This window comes from Callospermophilus lateralis, chromosome 5, assembly GCF_048772815.1.
Source record: "Callospermophilus lateralis isolate mCalLat2 chromosome 5, mCalLat2.hap1, whole genome shotgun sequence".
NCBI lineage: Eukaryota > Metazoa > Chordata > Mammalia > Rodentia > Sciuridae > Callospermophilus > Callospermophilus lateralis.
Window position 1 is genome coordinate 71,329,531 of NC_135309.1, and position 17,408 is coordinate 71,346,938.

The following is a 17,408-nucleotide window of genomic DNA, read 5'->3' on the forward strand; positions in this document are numbered from 1 at the left end:
TTCATTTCTGATTAAAAACGACTCTTTTTAAATGGGCTTCATTCTTTATTTCTTTTCGTCCTCTCCCAGGGCCAGAAAGAGGCGGAAAGACACCGAGAATCCATTCCAAACGAGCAGCCAAGAGAAGACGCGGCAGCTCCCAGATGTTGATGTTTTGTTTTTTGACATAAATCTTTGCACTCATATGGGAGTTTTCATTGATTCATGTTCCCATCTGCTGAATTTCCTTTTATTTATTTAATATGGCTTTTTGGGGAAATCTTGCTCTGAAGCTCTGGAGGAGCATAAACCGTAGCAACCGCTGCACCCCTCCTCCCTCCTCCAAACCTTGGCTGCTGGGGGCCGGAGCTTCAGTGCCTGCAGAGAGGCTGCTCCAAGGCTTCCTTGCTGGGGGGCAGGCGCCCCAGGCCGTGTTAATGTGGCTGTTCCACTACTTGGGGCCTGCCAGAGGCTGCCAACGCTAGAAAGAACAAGCCGCCTTCCCTGGTGCTGTGGATTGAACCCAGGGCCATGCCCGGGCTAGGTAAGGCTATACCATTGAGCTTCAATGCAGCCTTACTCCCAAGAAAGCAACCATGAGCGAGACAGATGGGGTGGAGTGTTCCTCATCCTCACTGTACCCAAATACCATGTTTCCTTCATTCGAAAACGCTCGTTCTAATAGACTGGGAAGCCAGAGAACATCTAACAATGGTTGTTCTATTAAATGTAGTAGTTTACCCTACCCCCTCCCCGACACACACACCCGCTTTCCGGCACCCCAACAATGATACTTTGGTAATTATCAATTCTGACTCTGGAGTCAGACTGTCTGGGCTTGAATCCTGAATCCTGATTCTGCTTTCCATAGCAAATTCCTGGGCAAGTTCACTTCTCCAAGCCTCAGATTCTGCATCTGTAAAATAGGGATAATTACTACTTCTTTCTCAGACATAGGCACACTTTACAGATGAGAAAACTGAGGCTGAGAGTAGTTAAGAGATCTATCCAAGTGATCCTTACCCAATCCCTACCACCTTGCTCTCCCACCAGTGCCCCCTCCAGCTTCTCCCCTAGGGTTCCAGGATAGATCATAAGCCTGACAGAGAAAGGTACTTTCTTTACCATGAGGCAGGAAAAAAGTCAAAAAGTTGATTCAGAATGCCAGACACTTTAGAACAATTTCCATTTGACTTTGGAATGTAGGCCCAGATTGGGAAAGGACCTAGACGTCGTCTTGTCCAGTCTTTTACCTATGCAGACCTCCCAGACAGGCACAGCTTCTTCTAGTGGAAGATGCCTCTGGCATTAGGAGACCTACAGACCACTGTATAGAACTATTGGGATGTAAGCAAACACAATTTCCACAGACCAAGTCCCTTAAGATGTATTGGTGTTAAGGCCCCAGGCTCTTACATACAATCCTGAGTAGAATGGAGATCATTTGCAGTGGAAAGCCATCCCATAGCACCATCCTTTGTGGGTCCACATTCCTTCCCTGTGTAGACTCCTTCAAATCCAACCTTCTCTGCGCATGCTAAGTGAATATCTCCTTGCTGAGGAGAGTATGGCTGGATAGCTGAGACTGATTTGATTCTAAGCTAACTGTGTCTGACCACATGCCCTTAGCCTTCATTTACAAGTGTTATGTCTGTAAAACCTTACACATACATTAAACCTTGCTCATACTCCCACACTCTCCCAGCTGGATCTCAGACATGGCAACAATCTGACCTCAACCATGCCCCCTATAACAAGGCAGTAGAGAATCCTTGATTTCTAATGACCATATGGAACAGGGCTGCCTGCTGACCTGAAACACTCTTTGGGTCATTATGTGAGGGGAAAAATGCATTTCTATTATTTAAGTTACTGAGTTATTACTGACTTCCTAGTTATACCAGTTGGATGTAACTTAATTTTTAAAAGAGGGTAGACAGTGAGTTGGTCAAGAGCATAGGTTTTGAAATCAGATTGAACTGGTGACCCTAAGTTACTAAGGAACTGAGCCTCAGTTTCCTCATCAGTAGGATGAGAGGAATAAGCACAACATCACAACCCCTTTGGAAAACAACCTTTGGACTTGTCCATTAAAGCTGTTAAGATACTAATAGTCTTTGATATAGTGATTCCAGTATTGATCATATGCCTTAGGGTTTCGAACCCCAATACACCAAAACTCATGCATAAGAATGTTCATAAAGTCCAAAAAAGGAATAGAAGTCAAATCCCTTCTATTGTGAATGGAAAGATCACTTGTGGTATTTTACACAAGGAATGTGCTGCAATAAACCTCAATTAACTTCAGATACATAAAACAACCTAAATTCATTAACTTCACAAAAATAAGAGTAAGTTTAAAAACTCAAATAACGTATACAGTGTGATTCCATTCACTTATATTTCAAAAACAGACAAAACTATATCATTTAGGAATGCATACATAAGTAATAAAAGTATAAAGAAAGCAAGGGGCCTGGGGCTCTGTGGTGGAACACTTGACTAGCATGCACAAGGCTCCTCCTTAGCACTACACACACACACACACACCAAAAAAAAAAACAAAAAACAAAAACAAACAAAGGAATGTTCATCACAGATATATGAACAGGTGCTTTTTAACTTATTGTGGGACATAATTATTTATTAAACTGTGCATGTACATGTTTTAGACAGTGTGTGTGGCTGCCCGAGAACTGAATGAGGCAACATTTAAAACACCGAGCATCACTTCCAGGTAGTTGTAGCTCAAAGGAGCTGATTTTTTTTTTTTTTTTTCATGTCAAGGGAAGAATTTGAGGGCTTTGAGAGAATTTCATACAATTAGCCAATGATACCATTAAGAAAAGATTCTATTTTTTCTTTGAAGCATATTGACTGCCTATTTTTGTAGCTTCTGTGTATACATGTGTGTATTTACATGGTGGGAAGTATTGATTGATTTAGGATTAATTGATAGTCATAAACTCAGTGCAGAGTTAGAAAACTTCATTCTGCCCCTCAGAGAACACAACAGAGGAAAGGGAGAGAAATCAAAGAGGTTGGTCATAAGATAAGATCTAGGGGGCCTGGATGACCGGCTAAGAGCAATGAGGAGAAAATTGCAGAATGTTGACTTTGTGTGAGGGGACAAGGTCTGAGGCTTCGGCAGTCCCCTGGATATCTCACCTACACCCTCCTGGCTGCATCGGCTTTCTGCAATGTTGGCAAGCCCTCAGAAGCCAGCACAGACTACAGTGGGTTGACCCAGAGCCAGTTCAGTAATGGTGAGGGAAATCATTTTGCTGACCGTGTGCTCTAAGGCACTGTGGAAGCAGCCAAGAGTAAGAGTGGTCACCCAGCCAAAAGGCACTAGAATCAGCCAGCAGGCCAGGAAAACCTGGCTAGAGTTTTGTGGCTAGGAGATGCCAACAGAGCTGTGCTCCCCGGAAGCCAGCCTCAGGAGTCTCAGAACCAAGACTGCTCTGCCCATGTCTGGCCATGAGCTCCTAGACGTGCCTCCCCAAGGGGAGCCCAGTTTGGGGTACTGCACAAGGCCTGTCTTTCCAACTATCTTCATCTGCTTTCTGCTACTATAACATAATACCACAGGCTGAGAAAATTACAAACAAAAAAATAAAAGTTTCTTTGGCTCATGGTTCTGAAGCTGGGAAGTCCAAGATCAAGGGGCTACATCTAGCAAGGGTCTTCTTGCTGTACCACAACTTGGTGGAAGGGCAAGAGAGCATGCATGAGAGAGAGAAAGAGAGGACAAGAGGGTCAGAAGTTATAACAAACTCACTTTTGACCTAATCATCTCTTAAAGGGCCTACCCCTCAACACTGTTACAGTGGCAATTACATTTCAATTTGGGGCCTGACGGTGGTGGTACATGCCTGTAATCTCAACAACTCTGGAGGCTGAGGCAGGAGGATCACCAAGTTTCAGGCTAGCCTCAGTGACTTAGTGAGATCCTTAGCAATTTAGCAAGATCCTTACTCAAAATTAAAAAGTAAAATAAAATAAAAAGGTCTGGGAATGTAGCTCAGTGGCAAAGAGCCCCTGGGTTCAATCTTCAGTACAGATGGGAGTTCAGCTCAGTGGTACAGCAATTGTCTAGCATGCAGGAGGTCCTGGGTTTGATCTCCAGGACCAGAAAATAAATTCTAACTTGAGTTTTGGAGGAAACATTCAAACCATAGTTTCAACTGATTTCTACATGGTGGGCTGATACACTCCCTCATGCAGTGAGAGTCATGGAAACAAGGACTTTTAAATCTTGGACTATTTAGACTGTAGGTTCTTGGGCTCAAGGACCTCTTGTGCCTTTCAACTTGTACTTTGCTTCCTTCTAGATAATCCAATTCAGTCATTCAATTCACCCAGTATCTACTGAACATGTGTACTGTTCAGATACTTCTTTTAAATGCTAGGGATATGATGAATAAGGAAGACATAAACCCTGCCCTCATGGAGTTTACAGTCTAGGGGAGAAAGCGTTTCTGGATAAGAATTTACAATTATGATGTATATTAGGAAAAAAAGAGGAAAGAGATTATGGAAAGAGATTAATAAGAGGACTTACATGGTTTAGTGATGTTTCTCAAACATAGTCCCTGAACTACCTACATCAGAGGCATTTCAGGTATGTTGAAAACTCAGATTCTGGGCCTCCTGCTGGATGTGCTGAGTCAAAATCTCTGAAAATGGGGTCCAAAGAATCTGCTTTAAAAACAAAACAAAACCAAAAAAAAAAACCTAAGATAAAATTTACATAACAAAACACCAGTCATTTGAAGGTATACATTCTAGTGACATTTACACATTCATCATGTTGCACAATCCTTACCTCCAGTCAGTTCTTTTTTTTTTTTTTTAATATTTATTTATTTATTTTAATTTTTTAGTTTTCGGCAGACACAACATCTTTGTTGATATGTGGTGCTGAGGATCAAACCTGGGCCACAGGCATGCCAGGTGCTATGGCATGAGCCACATCCCCAGCCCCAAAAGGCTTTTTTTTTTTTTAGTGCTGGGAATTGAACCCAGGGCCTTGTGTATGCAAGGCAAGCACTCTACTGTCTGAGCTATATCCCCAGCCCTCCAGTCAGTTCTAAGACATCTTTACTATCCCTCAGGGAAGCTCCTCCGGAAGTCACTCCCCTTTGCCCTTCTCCCTAGCCCCTGCCTACCACCAACCTGCCTTCTGTCTCTGGATTTCCCGGTTCTGGACATTTCGTGTAAATGAGGTCATACACTATGTGATGGTTTCTGTCTCGCTTCTTTCACTTAACACAATGTTTTCAAGGTTCTCCCCTGTTGTAGCCTTTCTTTTTAATGCTATTCAGTCAATCATCAATTGATGGATATTTGGGTAGCTTCTTGCTTTTGCCTATTATGACTATTACTAGTACGAGCATTCAAATACAAGTATTTGTTTGAGTTTTGTTTTCAGTTCTCTCAGCTAAATACCTAGGAATGGAATTGCTGAGTTACATTATAATTCTATGTTTAACTTTCTTTTCTTTTTCTTTCTTCCTTCCTTTCTTTTTTTTTTTTTTTTTTTTTTTTTTTTTTGATACCAGTACTTGAACCCAGGGACGTTAACCACTGAACCATATCCCCAGCCCTTTTAATGTTTTATTTTGAGACAGGGTCTTGTTAAGTTGGTTAGGGCCTCACTAAGTTGCTGAGTCTGGCTTTGAACTCATGATCCTCCTGCCTCAACCCCCTGAGCCACTGGAATTACCCGTGTGCACCACTGTGCCTGGCTGTGTTTAACTTTTTAAGGAACTACCAAACTGTTTTTCATAGCAGCTGCATCATTTTACATTCCATTAGGAACATGCAAGTATTTCAGTACCTATTTGTTCTTGCCAACACTTGTTGTTTTCCTTACTATAGTGGGTATGAAGTAGTAACACATTTTGGGTTTGATTTGAATTTCCTTAATGACTAATGATGATGAGCATCTCCATGTATTTATTGGACATTTGTATGTCTTCTTTGGAGAAATATCTATTCAAATCCTTTGCCCATTTGATTTTATTATTATTGTTATTGTTATTTTGGCAGTGCTGGGGATCAAAACCCAGGGCCTTGTATGTGCTGGGTAAGCGCACTACTACTAAGCCACATACCCAGAACTTTTGCCCTTAAAAAAAAAAAAATTGGACTTTCTTTTTGTTGTTGAGTTGGAAGTTATTTTTTTTTTAGTATTTTTCTTAGTTATACATAGACACAATATCATTATTTTGTTTATTTATTTATTTATTTATTTTTGTGGTGCTGAGTGAGGATCAAACCCAGTGCCTCACTTGTGTGAAGCAAGTGCTCTGCCACTGAGCCACAACCCCAGACCCTAGTTGGAAGTGTGTGTGTATATAATATTAATAAATAAAATGGAAAATGTCTTTTTACCTATGTGTGTGGTACTAGAGAGAGATTGTACCCAGAGTTGTGGGTTTTGTTTTGTTTTGTTTTGTTTTTTTGATACCGGGGTTGAACTCAGGGGCACTAGGCCACTGAGCCACATTCCCAGTCCTATTTTGTGTTTTATTCGCTTAGTATTTTATTTGTATTTTAGTTGCCTAGTGCTTCGCTTTTGCTGAGGCTGGCTCTGGACTTGCAATCCTTCTGCCTCAGCCTCCTGAACTGCTGGGATTACAAATGTGCACCACCATGCCCAGTTTGTACCCAGGGTTTGTTTGTTTGTTTATTACCAGTAAGCTATATATTCTGTTTCTTTTTTCTTTTTAAGTTTTGAGATAGGGTCTTGTTAAATTGCCCAATTTGTTATCCTCCTGCCTCAGCCTCCGGAGTCTTTGGGATTATAGTGTGTCTCACCACATTGGCTTCTGTTTGTTTTTGTTTTAGCCATTAAGTTTGTGGTCATCTATTGCATAGCAATAGGAAACAAATACAGGCCCAAAGTAAGAGAAGGTTCTGAAGCTAGTATAAGCGGTTTCTTGCTTGGGCCTTATGACCTAGCAGATTCAGCAGTGCTCCAAATGTCTACTGCAGATAAGAATGCTGATGGACCTTCTGGGAATCCCCAAAAGAAGAATTCAGATGTAGATTCCTGATCTTTTTTTTTTTTTTTTTTTTTTTGGTACTGGGGATTGGACTCAGGGATGTTTTATCATTAAGTTATATCCCCAGAACTTTTTTTTTTTTTTTTTTTTTAGACAGAGCCTCACAAAGTTGCCAGGCTGGCCTCAAATTTGTGATCCTCCTGCCTTGACCTCTTGAGTCACTTGATTATAGCCATGTGCCATCAAGACTGGCTAGACTGCCAAAAAAAATATATTCTTTTTTATTGTAGCTATGCCTTCTTAACATAAATAAAATATTCATACAAAAAAAAAAATCCAGCTCCTGGGAAAGAAACTGATTGTATGATCTGGAATGCCAAGTGGATTTACCTATTTATTACAGAGGCTTTCCAAAGGATTCACATGAAACAGCCAGATAAAAGAGGTGAATAAAGCTGGGTATGATGGTACATGCCTATAATCCCAGTGATTTGGGAGGCTGAGCCAGGAGGACTGCAAGTTCAAAGCCAGCCTCAGCAACTTAGTCAGGTCCTAAGTTAACCCTGTCTCAAAATATAAATAAAAAGGGCAGGGGATGTGGCTCAGTGATTAAGTACCCCTGAGTTCAATCCCTGGTACCAAGAGGCGGGGAAAAAGAGGTAGATAGGGTAAGGAACATGGAAAGCGACATGGAGCTTCACATGTTCAGCTATCTGGAAGCCCATTTTATAGGGTGTGAGGTACGGGTCCAAACTTTTCATTTTATTGTTTTTTGGGGGGGTTACTGGCAATTGAACTCAGGGGCACTCGACCACTGAGCCACATCCCCAGCCCTATTTAGTACCTTATTTAGAGACAGGGTCTCACTGAATTGCTTAGGGCCTCACTGTTGCTGAGGCTAGCTTTGAATTTGTGATCCTCTGGTCTCAACCTCCAAAGCCACTGGGATTACAGACATATGCCACCCCACCTGGCTTCATTTTACTGTTTTGAGTGTGGATTTCCAGTTGTCCCTTAACCATTTATTAAAGAACTAGCCTAGGGCTGGGGATATAGCTCACTTGGTAGAGTGCTTACCCTGCATTCACAAGGCCCTGGGTTCAATCCTTAGCACCATAAAAAAAGAAGAAAAAAGAACAATCCTTTTCCTTGTGAATGGTCTTGGCACTCTTGTCAAAAATCTATAGACCAAGTCAGGTGAGATGGCACATGCCTATAATCAATCCCAGTGGTTCGGGAAGCTGAGATAGGAGGATCACAAGTTCAAAGCCAGCCTCAGCAACTCAGTCCGGCCCTAAGCAACTCATCCAGACCCTGTGTCTAAATAAAATACAAAAAAAAAAAAAAAAAAAAGGCTAAGGATGTGGCTCAGTTGCTAAGCGCCCCTAGGTTCAATCCCCAGTACAAAAAAAAAAAAATCTATTGACCATAGATATATGAATTTAGTTCTGGACTCAAAATCTATTCTCTTGATATATGTCTAGCCTTAAGCCAGTATTATACCATTTTGATTACTGTAGTTGTGTAATGAGTTTTGGAATCAGAAAGTGTGAGTCCTCCAACTTTGTTCTTATTCAAAATTGTTTTGGCTTTTAGGATCCCCTGTAATTCCATATGAATTTTAGGATCAGTTTTTCCATTTCTGCACTGAGTCAAAAACTCTGAAGGAAAGCTGGGCATGGTGGCACAGCCCTGTAATTCCAGCTACTTAGGAGTTTGAGGAGGGAGGATTGCAAGTTCTAGGCCAGCCTCATCAACATAGCGAGACACTGTCTCAAAATAGCTTAGTGACAGAGTACCTCTGGGTTCAGTCTGTAGGACCACAAGCTAAACTCAGGAATTTCCCCTCTTTTTTAAAAGGTACTGGGGATTGAACTCAGGGCTTTCTGCCTGCTAGACAAGCACTTTCTCATTGAGCTATAACCCAGCCTCCTTTTTAAAAATGATTTTTTAAATTCTGAGACAATCTCACCTTGTTGCCCAGATTACAGGTGTGTCCCACCATGCCCAGCTAGGAATCTGCTTTAAAAGAAAAAAATTAATTGTGAGTAAAATGAACATAATATAAAATTTACCATCTTAACTATGTAAGTCAGTAAATACAGTCAGTGGTGTTAAATATATTCACATTGTCATGCAATGAATTCCCAGAACTTTTTCATCTGCAAAACTGAAACTGTACTCATTAAACAACTCGCCATTCCCCCACACCAGATCCTGGCAACCATTCTTTGACCTTCTGTCTCTGTGAGCTTCACTCCTCTAAATCCCTCATATAAGTGAGATCATGCAGTGTCTTACTGTCACTGGTTCATAAATCTTAGCATAATGTCTTTAAGTTTCATCCATGTTGTAACATGCATCAGAATTTCTGTCCTTTTTAAGGCTGAATAATATTTCAATCTCTCTCTCTCTCTCTCTCTCTCTCTCTCTCTCTCTCTCTCTCTCGTTTGTTTATATATTCAGCAATCTATGAATGTTTGAGTTGCTTCTACCTTTGGCTATCATGAGTAAAGCTGCTATCAACATGGGAGTCCAAATATCAGTATAAGAGCATGCTTTTGATTCTTTTGGATTTATACCCAGAATTGGAATTGCTGAACCACATGATAATTCTATTTTTAATATTTTGAGGGGCCACCATATGATTTTCCATCAAACTGTTCCATTTTACATTTCCACTGACAGTGCACACAAGTTCCAATTTCTTCACATCCTCACCAATACTTGTTATTCTCTCAGATTTTTTTTGACAGTATGAGGTAATATCTTATTGTGGTTTTGATTTGCATAGGAATCTGATTTTTTAAATAAACTTTATCTTCAAGCAATTTTAGATTTACAGGAAAGTTGTAAAGATAGTACAGAGAATTTCTATGTATCTCTCATTTGGTTTATAAAAGAGAACTCACTAATGTGGTAATCTTACTTTCTATGGTACTTTGTCAAAATTGGAATCTAGTTGGGCATGATGGCACATGTCTGTAATTACAATGACTCAGGAGGCTGAGGCAGGAGGATTGCAAGTTTAAGGCCAGCTTCAGCAACTTAGAAAGGTCTTTAGCAACTTAGAAAGATTGCGTCTCAGAAACCAAAACTCCCTGGGAATCTGCTTTGTGATGAGCACAAACACATAGTGATGTGTGTGTGTGTGTGTGTGTGTGTGTGTGTGTGTGTTGCTGGGGATTAAGCCCACAGCCTCACACATGCTAAGCAAGTGCTCTACCCCTAAACTACTCCCCAACCCACACAGTGATTCTTACATGTACTAAAAACTCACTGATTTAGGGATCAGAAAAGTTTTTCTCAGAGAAATACATTTTAGCAGTTACTTGAAAGACAAGTCTAAGTGAGTAAAAGAAATGGGATATGATCCAGGCAGATGGAACAAACTGTGTCAAAGCCTGGGGATAATAAAGAACTTGGAGCATTTGAGGATAATCATAATAGCAATAATAGTAATTTATTGACACTTACCATATGCCAAGCACTAGTAAACACTTTAGAAAATTATTATACCTAATTTTTCACAATAACTCTATAAAGTGGGAAATATTATCTTTTCTATTTTATAGATGAGGCAACTAAGAGTTGAAAGAAGTAATTTGTCCAGTGTCACCCAAAATGGCTAAAGTAGAACTTGAACTCAAGCCCCTTCTAATTCCTTTTCTCCCACTAGCCCCCAGTAAAATTTATTATCTGCTTGTAGCAAGGAACAAAGCATTAAATACATGCTCTTCCTGCCTCCTGTCTACTCTCCTACTCTCTCCCTCAAACTTTGTACCCTTCAGGGCTCAGAGAGGCCTTACCATTCTAGTTAATGGGAGCACTCAACAACTGAGCCACATCCCCAGTGCTATTTTGCATTTTATTTAGAGACAGGGTCTCATGGAGCTGCTTAGCAGCCTCATTTTTGCTGAGACTGGCTTTGAACTCACAATACTCCTGGGATTATAGGCTTGCGCCATTGCACCGCCCTGAGGCCTTACCATTCTAAAGTTGTTTCTTCACTGTTATTCTGTCTTATTGAATTGATAGGTAAATGAATGAACGAGAAAAACAAAGAGCATTAGTAAAATTTTGCAATTATAGACTCATTTTTGTATCTGTGTAATGCCTGTCTCTTTCACTGTACTGCCAACCCTGAAATGGCAAGGATCCCGTCTGATTGATTCACCTGATACCGGTAGATGCATGCTAAATATGTAGTTCACATGGAATAAATGTAGGAACTCAACAAATTTTGGATGTTGGATGAGTAATTTTTATTTTTGAGAAAGAAGAAAAAATGGGTTGCTAGATTCCATTTAAGATATCAATTATAGTCTCCCTCTCTCTCCAGCAAAAACTTCAACTTCACTTGCCCATCCATCATACCCCATAGAAAGTTTCAGTAGTTTTGTATAAAGAGAGAGAGAAAAAAACAACAACCTTGGTCTGACTGACCTAAGAAACATCTCTCTGACTCTTGAGAAGGTCAGACCCAGAGACAGGGGTGATGAAGTCTCTATTTAAGAATATAATCAGGGCTGGGCACTGTGGGTGGCTCAGGAGGCTGAGACAGGAAGATTGCAAGTTCAAAGCCAGCCTCAGCAACACAGTGAGGCCCGAAGCAACTTAGTTAGACCCTGTCTCAAAATAAAGAATAGGAAAAGGGCTAGGGATGGGGCTCACAAAAAAAAAAAAAAAATTATCAAGAAGATAGAATACAACTTCAGAAAGTCAACTGCCTTCAAGGAGGGAAGGGGCCTGGTGACCTCTCCAGCCCTCTTCCTATGCTGGGATTCAGCTTTCCGGCACAGCACCAAAGAGCTAGCAGAATGACCATGCGGCAGGTGAAGGCATAATTGCTCTTTACTTCCCCTGGCTCCCCCAGTGTTAAATTAGCTTTATGTCAATACCACATTGGCAGTTGGGATGAATTATTGAAGCTCATTCACTGCAACAGGCCCAGGTTCCACTCGCTTTATGGAACAGAGGTGACTGTGAGCATATTATTTCTGTTTGTCTTGTTATAGTGAGTACATTTTCAGTCTGTTGTTAATATGAAGGGACTCACTCTGATGGGCAGATCATCCCAGCCTCTGCTTCTCATGAGAGCAACACAGATAGGCATGGTGGGAGGGCCCAACCTGTGAGAGAGCTGGGAAGAGCTGGTGCGGGCCCCCAACTCACAGAGCTCTTTAGTTATCATAATTCACACTGTACTCCCAAACACCTATTCGTATACACACAAGCACACACTATCAGCGCGCGCACACACATGTGCGCTTGCATACATTCAGAGTCTTAATGAAGTTACAATCAACAGGAGCCCTGCAACAAAAATACAAAGGAAGCGAACTTTCTAGAGAATGATTTTCCAATACACTGTGCAAATTTTAAAGCCTTCTCCTCCCCTTACCTTCAACACCAATGCTTCTCTAGAAGTCCTGGCTAGTTTGATAGCCACACTTAGCAGAAATGACTGGCCTGAGATTGGGAATATAGCTTAGTTGGTAGAGTGCTTGCCTTGCATGCACAAGGCCCTTGGTTTGATCCCCAGCACTGCCCCCCCCACAAAAAAAAAAAAAAAGATTGGCCTGGGATGTCCCAGGGCAAGGATAAGGAACCCAACTTCTGGAGGCTCTTGTGTGCATATAAGGGACTAGTCTTTCTTCTTTGATCTCCTCCAAATTTCCCGTGAGCTGGCATGTTACTGAATTTCTGTTTTATTTTATTTTTTGAGTCACTGGGAATTAAACAGGCCACTCTACCACTGATCTACATCCTGAGTTCTTTTTCTTTTTTACTTTGAGACAGGGTCTCACTAAGTTGCTGAGATTGCCTTTGAACTTGCAATCCTCCTGATTCGGCCTCCCAAATTGTTGGAATTCTAGGCATGTGCCACCATGCCTGACTGTGTTACTGAATTTCAAGATACTTCTGCTGCTTGGCCCAACTGCCAAAATTATTAACTAGAGCTCTACATTTATCCAAGCACACGTGCACTGATGTTCAGTTATGAATATGCATTCATATTCCTTCACACTCACACATGCACCCATGCGTGCACATGCAAACACACACACACACACACACACACACACACACACACACACCTCACATATCCAGAGATAGGCCTCCTAACCACATGGTTTATTTGGAAGGATGATGAGAAGGCCTCTTGATTCTATCAGCTGGTCACATGCCTCACAAAAAATCCCATCATTAAATATTTATTCCTTTGGGAGTCCCCAGTTGAGAATCAAATACCTCTGGTCAAGGCAACACACCATAAAGTTATCATCTAACATTTTGGCAGGAACTCACTTCTGCCCAGGGAATTTCCTTCTCCTTGGCTGGCTGACTCTTTCACATTCTTCAGGTCTGGTACAGCCTTCTCTGCTCACTCTGCACCCCTGATTCAGAAAGGAAGGTTAGTCCTCCTGTTTTCCACTCTCATTACTCCCTAGTGTTTTCCTTGGATGCACCTATTATAATTGTTTAAATTATTATTAGTGTGGTTATGTTCCTATAGTCTGTGGCTTTGGTGAATGGACAGTTCCAGTTGGTTACGGGCTACCTTTCTCTGCATTCTTCACTCCCAGAGCTAGCACAGTGCCTGATACAGTAGACAGTCAATAAAATTTATATGAAGTTGGAGCATTTGGGGAAAGAACAGAGAAAGAGGGAAAGGACCACAAAAAAGTCAGAATAGATGATTCCAAAACCTCTGATCATAGGCCTTCAAATAACCTATATTTCCCATGTTACCCTGCATGGGGCCTATTAAGATGCCCAATGGAACTACAAGAGACTGCAATAGAATTTAAGGAAGCAGAAGTTTCTTAGCTGAAGGGAAGAGGCTTGAGGGGCATTCTGGCCTAGTCTAGCTCCCCACTTTTCCAGAATGCAACAGAGAGCTTATAGTTCTAGACCAAGACTTATGTGAAGAGATCTCCTTTTCACATTTTTTGGTTTGTTTCTGAGGTCGTAGAGTATTGATAATTATTACAAAAACACTAACAGCTACCATTTATTAAAAGCTTAGTATATGCCAGGCACTGGGCAAGTACTTTATACCTATTTAAATACAATTATCTTAACTAATCTTTTCAACCATCTTGGGAGGTAAGTACACTCTTATCCCCTTTTTACAGATGGGGAAGAAACTCAGAAAGAATAAGTGATTGACTGAGGTCACAAAACTAGGAAGCAACTGAGCCAGGACAGAACTCTGAAGCCAAGCTCTCAACCACAAGCATAGGCTACATTCCACTTAAGTCCCTTAGGAGATGCCAGACCATCCCTTGTCCCTGCACTCTCAAACTCACTCAACAAATATAAACTGGTGCTCTTTAATTTTGGATGTATTTGGGATCTTGGGATTGCTGCTATTCCCTCGTCTAGGAACCACCAAGACCTGGCTCATGATTCCTGGAATCAGAGAAGAGGAGAGTTGCCAAAACATCTGGAACTGCAGGAAAGAACAGGTATTAACAGCAGGAAGGCCCCACTTTCTTGATGTTCCCCTGCAAAACACTCCCAGGCTCCTGGCCCTGCTGTTTGAAAGATGGGCTCATTTTCAGTCTTTCCTCTGCATGCTTCTCTTCTTCTAGTGGTGATGTGGAGACTCATTTGAGAATGACAGTCTTCAGGCATGTGACAAGTGAGCCACACAGGACCACACAAACCAAAATTAGCCAGTTCAGGAGAGAAGCTGCCACTGAAGCTGGGCCCTGTGATCTTGGAATGGTCAAGACCCTGGATTATTGTGTACAACCCTTTACAGGAAGTAAGAACATCATATATCTGACACCTGGAAATGGTCTTTGTTCTCTTCCTTCCCTAGTGCTCTGGTGGCTTTGTTCTTCCAATCATTCTCAGAGACTGAACTCCATAGCTCCAAATTAGGTCTAGAATCAGTTTGAATCTATGATGGTACCAGATTCCTGCCAGTGAACTTGGTCTGAGACACTTTCTGATTTGTTTTTTCAACTTGCATTGATCCTAAACTGGCTGCGGTGGTGCACACCTATAATCCTACTGACTCAGGAGGCTGAGGCAGGAGGATCACAAGTTCAAGACCAGCCTCAGAAGATTAATGAAACCCTAAGCAACTTAGTGAGACCTTGTCTCAAAATTAAAAAAAAAAAAAAAAAGGATTGGGGCGGTAGCTCAATGGCAGAACACTTACTTAGCATGTGTGAGGCACTGGGTTTGATCCTTAGCACCACATAAAAATAAACATATAAAATAAAGCCACACTGTCCATATATAACTACAAAGTGTTTTTTTTAATAAAAATAAATAAAGGGCTGGGGTTGTAACTCAGTGGTAGAGTGCTTGCCTAGCATGTGTGAGGCACTGGGTTCGATTCTCGGTACTGCATATAAATAAATAAACTAAAGGTCCATTGACAACTAAAATGTATTTTTTAAAAATAATAATAAATAAGTAAAAGGGATGCATCTCAGTGGTAAAATACTGGGGTTAAATCCCCAGTATAAAAAAGAAAAAGAAAAAGAAAAAAAAAAAAAAAAAAACTCCAACCTCTATTGATCCTGATAATACCTTCTCTTTACTGGCAATGAACTCCTAAGTGACAGGGTCCAAATCGGTGTTGAATTGGCCAATTGGCATCTTCCTCTGTTCCTACTTTCTTCATTTGTGTTGCAGAGATCAGAGAGCTAGTCTGCGTTTCCCTGATTCCTTTGCCATCAGGTACATTTGTATGACTGGAAGACAGAAAGGAGGAAGAGGCCTTCTTTCTCCTATTTCGGACTTTTTGCTGGCAAGAAAGATCCTGAAGATAGAGGGTTCTCCCTGTAACAGTCATTCCAATTTGCTGGTCTCCGCTTCCTAATTCCTGGTTGACAAAGATCAGGCAATGTGTTTTTTAAATCAATAGTTCCAGTGGGGGTCTTTTGATTTTTTAAACTTACTGATCATGTCAAATATATGAGCTCTCCTGGTGTATTTTCTGGGAGTCCATTTCACAAGTACTTACAATTTTGTAATCACATTTTCCCTATATTAAATTCCCTTCGGTTTAAAATACCTAGAGTGGTCTGGCATAGTAGCACATGCCTGTAATCTCAGCAACTCAGGAAGCCAAGGCAGGAGGATCGCAAGTTCTAGGTCAGCCTAAGCAACTTAGAGAAACCCTGTCACAAAAAAAAAAAAAAAAAATTAAATTAAATAAAACTTGGATGTATGTAGCTCAGTGGCTGAGTGCCGCTGGAGTCAATCTCCAGTACTGAGAAAAAAAATTAAAATACCTAGAGGGGCATCTGTGTCTGCACTGAACCAAGCCCTCACATAGTTGTAAAATGACTCCTTGGAGAGAAAGAAAGGAAGGGGGGTGGGGGAGACAGTGTTGGAAAGAAAAGATTTCTTTTTGGAGAGAAGAATTTCTTTTCTTATCTATCACTAGGTTCATAGCTAAGATCCCTATAACAAAAGACAGATTAACAAGAGAAAAGCACACAAATTTATTTAATATCAGTTTTATATGACACAGGAGACTTCATAAGAAAATGAAGACCTGTAAAAACAGGGAAAACTGTAATTTTTCTGCCTGGGTTGGATGCGGGTGGACAGTCATGCAGAAGTATGATCGGATCAAGGCAGTATGACCTACTGGAACACAGTAGGGGGAACTTAGTAAGGCCTATTTGCCCAGATTCTTCTTATTGACTCTGTGTCTTTGAGGACAAGGATATTCCTTCCCTACATGTTTACAGAAGGCACCTTTGGAATGAGGGTCTTATGGCTTATTTCAGGGAAGAAAGGAAGGAAATGGCCTGTAATCCCAGTGACTCAGGAGGCTGAGGCAGTAGGATCATGAGTTCAAAGTCAGCCTCGGCAAATTATCAAGGCCAGAAGCAACTTAATGAGACCCTGTCTCTAATAAATATACAAAAAGGGCTGGGGATGTAGTTCAGTGGTTAAGTGCCTCTGGTTCAATACTGGGTAACAAAAAGAAAAAGGAAAAAAGGAGGGAGGAAGTCAGAGAGTCAGAGGTATTATAGCCTGCGTGAGGCAAGAGGGAGAGTGGTGTTCCTGTTTTTGCCAAGCTGCTGTATTTTAGAATAGTGTGTCCCAAATTCCATCACTAGTATGTGAAAAGTAAGGGGTCAGTTAAATAGAAATAAAGATATATTATCATAAATAAGCCTGTCTATTACAACTGGTAAACTGTCTCGTTCATAGTAAAACAATGACATTCAAACTTCTCAAATCATACATCTTAAATGTTTTTGGTTCTTGATATATCATTTAGATCTCAACAAAGATATTTAAAGCAATCCGGGCATGGTGGCTCATACCTGTAATCCCAAAGGCTCAGGAGGCTGAGGAAGGAGAATCATGAGTTCAAAGTCAGTCTTAGCAAAAGCGAGGCACTAAGCAGCTCAGTGAGACCCTGTCTCT